The 9,871-nt window shown below is 36.9% G+C and overlaps 1 protein-coding gene across 1 annotated transcript in view; it reads right to left on the minus strand.

Annotated features, from left to right (window-relative positions):
• Window positions 1–9,217, minus strand: part of flrt2 (fibronectin leucine rich transmembrane protein 2) — a 58,147-nt gene extending 48,930 nt beyond the window's left edge. Inside the window, exon 1 of the mRNA XM_059356212.1 lies at window positions 8,632–9,217. The gene's annotated coding sequence lies outside the window, so the exon portion shown is untranslated. The remainder of the gene's footprint in view (window positions 1–8,631) is intronic.
• Window positions 9,218–9,871: the final 654 nt, after the last annotated feature.

Consider the following 9,871-nt stretch of genomic DNA (forward strand, 5'->3'; position numbering starts at 1 on the left):
ACTTAATGATGAGCATAATATGTCCCCTTTAACCCACCTCGGCCTGCAACTGAAGCTTTATAATGTGAAGTGTTCTCTTGGCTTCTTTCAGGCCAAAATTTTCAAACATGGTCAAAATGTTCGAATAAAAAGTGAATTTTCTTGTCATTATGTATCCAGTCTTTGGGCATATAAAGTAATTTATAAAGCAGTATTGCCATTTGCCCACACACTTGTATTAGTTGAATATCAAATAATGCACACATATGCAGTGTTTAAAAAAAAGTAATATGAGAAACCCCCCCGCCCCCATTTTTCAAGGTTATGGATTTTGACAGTGTGGTTTTTCATGTGATCTAAAAAAGTCAAAGTGGCATTGTAAGATACTAGCCCAATGTACGTCTGTACCAAATTAAGTTAATTTGTCTCTCTCTCCCTATTAATACTGAATAAAGTCTTTACACATAAATGGTCAAAGAGATCAGTGTTTGCTGAAACTGCTAAAAAACACAGTAATCTGTCACACAATAAGAAGCCTCTTTAAGACACTGCTGTTTTGTAAGATCACAGGTCAAAAAGATTATTATCTTAATCCGAAAAACGAAACCTGTCAAATAAATGTCACTTATTTCACTCTGTAATGTAGTGGACACTAGTAGCATACAGTACAGTACAACTGATTAAAAGTAGTTACTTTCCACCTCTGGTGCCACATCAACTGCACATATTAACATATTCCATGTCCGTGACGCCGTCTGCACGCCGCAATTAAATATGAGAGCATGCATCTCAGTTCTTCATCTCATCTGCAGCTTGCTGTTCTGGTGTCACTCTAGAAAAATGCTCCATGAGTCACAGTATGTGCTGCAGTGTCATTACCACAAAAACTAATCTTGATAGTTTTACGATGCCTGAACACAAACTGCAACGCCGCTTGTAAACGACAAAAAGGAGTTCCATCCTAAGGATCAGACTAAGGAGACAGATTGAGTTTTTATGGGGTGTGAACATGAAATATAAGATAAAGGGGGAAAGATGAGGGAAGAGGTGAAGGTTGGTTGGGCCCAAAATGCGTCAGCAGCATGAAGCCTCCTTAAAGTTCAGTGTGGTTGGAGCAGAAAATAAGGGAGCGGGGCTGTGTGTTGTGTGCTGTACGCCTGCTGGCAGACGCTCTGGCTGGCATTCGCCGTTGCTTTTTTGGCTGCTTTCAGAAGGTTCCAAAGCAAACAGAAATGGTCCTGCTTGCAAGCCGTAAAACTAGTGTCAGCCCACTCAGTCTTACACAGCACCGGACTGCACAAAAAGACAGGGAGTGTTTACATTTGCTCATCAAGCTGATGCAAAATATTAAAGCAATTTTGAATGATGAAGTTACATTTTTGAATTAAGTAGGAACATTTAAAGGGGACTTACAGGTGCATCTCAATACATTAGAATATCATAGAAAAGTCCATTTCCAGTAGTTCAAGTCAAACAGCCCCAACCAAGTATTGAGTCATATAGATGGACATACTTTTTAGAGGCCAATATTTACATATTGAACATACTTTTTAAAATTGGTCTTTTGTAAAAAAAATAAAAAATGAATTAAATGCAAGCCATAGTCATTGTAATTAGAAGACATGAAATACAATAGGCCATGAGATGTTTCATTCTGTGTTATTTACACTTTTTGAATTGAATTACTGACATTAATACACTTTTCTATGATATTCTAATTTATTGAGATGCACCTGTATTATGCTAATTTTCAGATTCAAACTTGAATATTGGATTTCTATTAGAACATGCTTTATTATACAAAAATGTTCACATACAGTCACCCTTAAAGTTGGAATAAAATATTTATATAGTCATATAGATGGACATACTTTTCAGAGGAAACATTTCCATATTAAACAGACTTTTTAAAATTGGTCTTTTGTAATTTTATTTTTTTTAATTCATTAAATGTAAGCCCTAGTCATTATAATTACAAGACATGAAATACAATAAGCCATATAATGTTTTATTCTGTGTGTAATGGATCTATATAATGTGTTATTTACACTTTTTGAATTGAATTACTGACATTAATACATTTTTCTATGATATTCTAATTTATTGAGATGCACCTGTATTATGCTAATTTTCAGGTTCAAACTTGAATATTGGATTCTATTAGAACATGCTTTGTAATTCAAATAAAATCACTTTAATTTTCACATACAGTTGCCCTTAAAGTTGGAATAAAATATTTTTTTTATCTTTTCCCATGAAATGTGACAATGTGATTTATTCTTGACAGATAAAGTGTATATCTTCTCAAAACTTTATTATTCAATCTCTTCCAAACATATCACAATGAAAATGAAACCACAATAAACAGAGGATTGTGTCTGAAAACAACATTATTCCAACTTTATGGGTGACCGTGAAGTTCCCATGGAGAAAAACAGAATTTCTTACCATGAAAAATTCCCAATAAAAGCTTCTTTTAAACGTTTACCACATTATTTGAGACTTCTGCCATGTTTAATACGGACATCTGACATTGATGTAACATTATAAGACAGAAAATAAAAAACCCCATAATAGGTCCCCTTTAACTCTTATCCACAAGCCCTACTCGACAGAAGAAAAGCCTCCGTTATGGTAAAACTATTTATTTTCTCATTCCAGAGTAAATGGAGATAGAGTGAAGGAAAAATCTGATTTCCATCCTTGCCTAGTATAAAATCTCAATTTCAAAGGCAAGATAAAACACTATCCCAGTTCTTAGGATCACAAGTTGTTCCATTAGTTAAGAAGTTTATATTTGTATTATTTAATTGTTTTAAACATCCATAAATCTGGATTAACTGTCTGTATTAAGAGGTTAAACTACATGTCTACATATAGTGTACAATTTTCATGAAAAAAAGAATATCATATATTTTATTTGATTTATTTTTGGAAACTGTGTCATAGTCCTGTATAGCCTGTATCAAGATTGATACAAAACAAGTTCCTCCCTTTTGGTCACTGTTGGTGATTTAAGACATCTGTTCCTGTATAACATTAAAATATTCGGAAAGAAACATTGCAAAATAAAAGTTCCAGCTGTGGGCTTAGTTTTAAAGATAACACTCCAAATCTTGCTGAGGAAAAACTGGCATTCCCATTTTTAAAAGGGTCCCTCTCCCCTCAAGATAACTGAATATAAATGAGTTTCCCTTTACAGACACATCCATTATTACAAGCTATGGTCTTAAAACAGAAAAAAATCACAGCAAATTGTGCAATTAATTAGTGAATTATTTTTAAGCAATTGACAGCCCTACCATTTATAAATCATTTAGAATAAAAACATGTGTTTCCTGGACAAACAATAATACTAAAAAAAATAGTGATTGCTTTCTAGTATGGCTGGGCGGTAATACCACCATACCGATATATAATATATTTTGATGTTGCCTTAATTTATGATCGCTATTTGGTTGGTTAAAGCGCAAGAGCTAGTTCCTTAGAACAATTCTGTAATTTGGCGGTATTTCGTATTGCAGATGAAGAGCAAAAGGACGCTGTTAGCTAAATATGCTGCAAGCAAATTGCTTCAAAAGGTGGAAGGTTTTAAATTTAATAAAGTCCATAAATAAAACAAGATGATGATGATTACTTGTGGCATTGAGTTAAAACTCAACACTTTGCACTTTTTGTTTAAAATTCCAATATATATCGTATATATCGCCATTCTTCCTAAAAATACCAGGATATGAGTTTTGGTCCATAACGCCCAGCCCTACTTTCTAGGTATGCACATTCACAGCTCACTCATGTTCACTGAGTAAAACCTAAAACTCGCCAAATCTAGCAAAAAAAAACCCAAAATGACACCCTTGGTCATAGAGTGCTTTAGAGTGCTCAGCTTACAGATGGAACTAATCAATGGCTAACAACACCGGCCCCCAGCTGGTTGACTGCCTGTGTGTCAATTTGAAATGAAAGTGATATGATGAAAAAAGTAATTACTGACCGCCCACACAGATACTGCACCAATCAAATGACTGTTCCCACATTGTCAGTCATAAGCAGTCTGATTTCTTGGCAGGCGAAGCACATTTAAAAGGCTGTTTTGAATGTTTATGTCCCATCTTTGTCCCTAAGTGGTCTGTATTACGGGTCTTTTTCAGAACATTGTTACTGCGGCAATCAAAGCTGTAATTTTAGTTTTATACTGCTCTGTAAAAAACAATCCAGGTGCTGGTAAATGACGAGAGGTTCATTTAAGGAAAAGAAAAAAGAAAACATTTGTCACCTCTGATGTTGAGCACTGTGAATGTCAATGCACTTGTAAGAAAAATGGCGTGCTGGCAGCTGTAGAACAGCAAAGGTAAGAGTGTTTTTCCTCCCATATTTAGCTGAGGTTGTCTTTTAGAGGTCAAGGTTGGACTCTGAGGTTTACCTTTCTGAAGGTAGTCTGTCTCTCTGAATGACAGCTCCCACATAAACAGGGTGCAATGTGGAGAGTGGGCGATTATGAGTGTTTGTTGGGAACAGCCATTGCTGGGATTTATCTTGGCTGAATCGCTTCATTCGACCTCCAGGCACGTGTCAGATACTTGTAGCAAGGTGGCTGCATGTTTTTCACATTGGTCTTTATGTTATTCTATCACATGTCTAAGCCATTGACTATAATCTGATAATGATTGCTCTCCAAATGTCCAGGTATTATCCTCAGAAAATATACACTCACAACATTCCTTCTGAACTATTGACTGTTTATTTTAAAAGAGGCAGTAAGAATTCAAGCCCTATTGGCAGACTATAGGTTGACATGCACATGTATATATATAGGGTCGTTTTTTATAGACACTTAACTCCAATTAACCTCCATTCTCCTATTTGCCTGTAATCACATTATCCTCTGGTATTTGGCTCTATTTTTCTTTCATCCAAGAGAGAGGCCGTGTCCTCCTGCTACATGCCCAGAGAACGGTGAAGCAGCGAAAGAACAAGCTTCTCCTTGTGCTGGATCTCCCAGTTGGCCAGAGATGCCGTCTATGTTCTCCTCTCTCTCTCTTTCTCTCTCTGCGTCTCCCCCTCCTCACCCTCGGAGCGTTCTCAATGCTCTCCTCACGCTCCTGCTCCTTCTGCTCCCTCATTGCATATCTCAGCTCTGCCCTGGGGCTATGTCCAGCGTCAGACAACGTCTGATTCATGCCCTCAGTTGGCTGCGGTCAGTTGACTCTATAGTACTATAGGATTGGGCTTGTTGGAGGGTTGATTCAATATCCTGCCAGGATGCTGACTGATTCCAGTGTGTATAAATAAGAACCATTTAATAATTAAAAGACTAAATTTTTACCAAAACAAAAAAAAAAAATCTTTTTTTCCCTACAACTGTCCATTTGAAGACATTTAACAGTGAGAAGTAAAATGAGAAAATGAGAATGACTTAAATAAATGATATTTCAGTCTCCTTCTCATTTTACCTCTCGCTGTTAAATGTCTTCAAATGGACAGTAGGAACAGAGGCTTGAATCTGTGCTCTGCGCCGTACAAAAACACATTCCAGCTGTCAAATACGTTCATTCATGTGCTTCTATATAAAACCATTTTTGACTACCTGCCTGTCCCCTAAAGCAATTATAGGTGAAAGAGCCCACTTTCAGCACTTGAATCCCTACGCTCTAAAAAGGTACGTGTTGAGCTGTCACCCTCACTGACACATTAGTGGCATATTTTCAGAATTGATTTATGAATGAAATCTGAAGTGTTTTTCAAAAATTTAGAAATGCAACCTTCATCTCACTATTTACACCTCTATTTGGCTACATTTAAATCAATATTGTACTAAATAACGTGTATTTCAGTATGTTATAAATTCTGCTTCCAACCAATTTATTTCCTACAATTCTTCAATTATTTTCTTATTGAATCTATTAAAGCAATGGTTCCCAACTCATTTTGTCAGCCTTTCAGACAAACCCTTTCATTACCATTTCTACTGTTATTCAAATTTAATAAACACATGCATGTTATTTAATAAATACATATAAAAGTGGATATTATTACAATACAAAGTGGCAAATTAAGTTGGAAGTTGTCATTCATCCATTACTTTTAGCCAACTGTTTCAACCATATATCCAAAACTTGCTATTTCAGACATTAAGTGAAATGTTGTTTTTTAACTATATGATTAGCCATTAATCTATTACTTTTATTTACATTGACCATTCTCCCATTACTTTTATTTTTCTTTGATCATTTAGCCATAACTTTTAGCTAACTATTTCAACCATTTCTTCATTACTTTTAGCTAGTTCTGATATTGCAAACTATTTAAGCTATCTAGCTAGCTGTTACGTTTTAGCCTGAAATTTGTATTCATTATTTTTAACTGTCAACAATTTATAAAATGTTTTTAGCTATTTCACTCTAACACAGTTATTTCAAATATCATTACAAAGCTAACTTATTCACCCATTTATCATTTACCCTACTGTTAGCTGTTAGCGACACTAACCGTTTAGCCGATACGTTTAGCAATTTCAACCATTTAGCAGTTATTTTAAGGTAAATGTTTACATTTTTCTGCTTGCTTGATAAAGTTTGCACAAACTCATACATTAGGTGGCCAAATGTAATAGCTGACTTTTTTAAATTATTATTATTATTATTTATTTATATATATATATCTTTTTTTTTAATTAGATGACCCACTCCCAATTTCTCCATGTACCCCCTTTGCAATTGTAAATGTTGGCTACCCCTTGGGATACAAGTACCCCTGGATATATCAGTGTATGTAAATATATGAGAAAAGTGAAAAATGTTAAGACAATTTCCTTGAGCCAACAGTGATGTCTTTACATGTCTTATTATTTTAGGCAAGAGGTCCAAAACCAAAAGCTATTCACTTAGCAATGATATCAGTTTTTACTTGATAATACTCTCTCTCAAGTTCACTTTGTATGAAGCAGTTTTACTTTTGTAAAATATTTTTACATTGTCATATTTCTTCTTTTAAGTAAGAAAAGGATTTGAACTGATTTGAGTGTTGCTCATCTGAATGCACAGTTACAGTCACCAGTAAGCTACCAGCTACAACTGGCTGACTACAGGACACACCACACAATGCAGTCATTTCTAACGCATGAAAGTTATGTTTGTCATGTTGCCTTAGAGATTGTGTAACCAAAGCAACCAAAGAGAGAAGCTAAAATAGCTGGGGTAGCTAAAATATTAACAGTAATTGATACATTATTTGAACACTTAGCTTAGAGGGTATAAATATTCAAAATAATATGCCAAAGCCATGGACAAACCTTTGAAATAAATACTTGAAATTATTAGATTAGACTTCATTATAATTAGCTTGTGGATCAACTTTAAAATCGACTGAAATGAAGACATGAGAAATGATCAGTGGTTTGCCAGTTATGACCCTTGACATCCTCATTATTGGATGTAATCACTATACAAGTAACATTCTGAACATTTTGGATTAGAAATCAATTCTGTAATCATGCAAGTAGTTGTGGAAAAACAGCAACTAGAAGAGCTCAGAAAATACTGAATTATGAATTTATTAAGAAAATTAAATGTTAAAGGTTATATGTTAATGCTGACGGGATATGTGCTGTTATTCTCTGTACGTTGTAATGTTTACTCATTAATCACCATTGGCAGTCATGGTCTGGGATTTGGCTTGCTGGCAGTTTGTTAAACCTACGGATGAAACAGCTTTGTAAATTAAGTGCATGCAGGGCAGTGCTCCCTGGCAATTTTTGCTTTTTAAAAAAGCTTTTGATCATAGAGATGTCATTATTTCCCAAGAAGCATGGTGTGTTTACCTGTGGGGAGCAATGGAGCACTTCACACCATTAAATAATGAGGCCATTGCAAAAGATGTTAGAGATAATTGTTACTGTTTCACCTCAGACGTTTTTAAAGGTATTGCTGGAAACACTCACAATTATTTTAAATTGCTTTCTGCTCGAAAAGAAAGTGCAGGTGGCAGAAATCACAATGTAAACTGTCCCTACCACTGCTCAGAATTTTTAAAACAACCCCTAAGAGAGCATGTGAACACATGCTTTTATGATGCCTTTTTTTTTTTTTTTTTAATATAATAATATGTACTCAACCTTCTATTTAATGTCTCCTGTAGGGCACCCATTAAAATCCTCACCTTGTTTAAAACTTTGCTTCAGAGGGATTTGTCACCCCAAAGGTTGACAAGACAAGTGCACAAGGTCAGAGAGAGACACGGCGAACAACAGGCAGTGAACTAGAAAGAAACATGGCGGCCATGAATAATGCATGGATAAAAAGGTTTATTTAATGGCACTCTTAAAAGTTTTAAAAGTTGATCTTTGCTTTCAGCTGTAGATGCTCTTGGCTAAAAAGCCCATTTCTGCTAACTGACTGCAGTCATCCTCCAAACTCAGCTTGAGAGAGACACTGATTGGTTTAATTATGTTTGCAGTGATTAAGCATCTTAATGGTACTCCTCACAATATGAGATGTGAATCATAATGATTGTGAGGCGTTTGGGCTTTGGAGAAGATTTTTTTTTTTCCTCTCTCTCTCTGAGACTGTTTTTAACTAACACTTCTTAACTCACACTCCCTAGAAATACACACACAGACACACACTGGCAGACACTTTAAAGGGGGACACTTACCGTCTCTGGGCGCTCGGTGGTCATGGCAGGGTCAGAGAACAACAGAGACACAGGAAGAGCCGAGAGCGCGACCTCACGGCATTACACTCACATCCCGGCCCGGCTCCCAGACACAAGGACCAGACCGACGGGGCTCGTTAACTTGAAAGCGCGGATGGAGCGTCGGCGGGCTCGCTGGAGTGTGTCAAGAGGAAACTGCAGGCAGCAGTCAGTCAGGCCACTGAGAGGCAGCGTGAGGAGGGAAAGGAGACAGACAAAGGCAGAGAGAATTCAAAGACGCCAGCAGTTTCTTCTTCCTCTTCCTCCTCGCTTTCTCTGCTGTAACTTAACCCCCGAGGAGCTCCGGCGAGCAGACACACAGAACCAGTTCCAGACCTGTCCTGCCTGCCTCTCTCCCCCCTTCCTTCCCCTCTCTCCGTTTTCTCTTCTCTCTCTGTTTTTTGGTATCATTTAACTCTTGATTCCGTGGCCCGGGCGATGAGCTCACCACGGGCTCAGGTTTCAGCCCTTTTACTGGAATGTGAGGGCAGCCGCGCAGAGAGGCAGAGGTGGCGGCTAGGTCAAAGGCTACTGGGCTAGTGTGGAGGAACTGAGAGGGGAGAAGGGTGTCTGTCATCTGGGGGAGTTCCAGTGGAGGATATCTGAGGGGCCTGGAGTGCCGAGAACAAAACAGGAGTTACAGGGGTCACGGGTTGCGGATGTTGCAGGGCCAGGCAACATTTGACAGCTCTGGAGGGTACGGACTTGGAGACGCTGAGTACATTTACACGCTCAGAGAGACACAGAGACAACCTCTCCTAAGTGCCAGATTTATTGCTCACTTAGAGAGCGGGTTGTCCTCAGGGAGAAAGGTTTTTTTTTTTTTTTTTTTTTTTTTTACATTTTTAGCAGTACTGGGTAAAAGATACAATTATACAATTCAAGCACACAATCACAGACATAATACTATTTGCATAAGACACATTAAGTAGTCTACAGAGTCTTACAAGGTACTTTAATCACAATAAAATTGCAGTAAAAATGGAAATGGTAAAATTAAATGCAATTATAGAAAATAAACAAATATGTTCTTAATATAACTATGTTGTGGTAGAGGTAGAAATTCATGACAGTCATGAATTACACGCAGTTGATCACATCCTGCTACTGGTTGCAAAAATAAGTCTTATTCCATAGAAGTCTATGGGAAAATTACATTACTTCTCACTTTATTTACAACCCAAATTTGCCAAAACTTGGG

Source organism: Centropristis striata, chromosome 18 (genome assembly GCF_030273125.1).
Source record: "Centropristis striata isolate RG_2023a ecotype Rhode Island chromosome 18, C.striata_1.0, whole genome shotgun sequence".
Lineage (NCBI taxonomy): Eukaryota > Metazoa > Chordata > Actinopteri > Perciformes > Serranidae > Centropristis > Centropristis striata.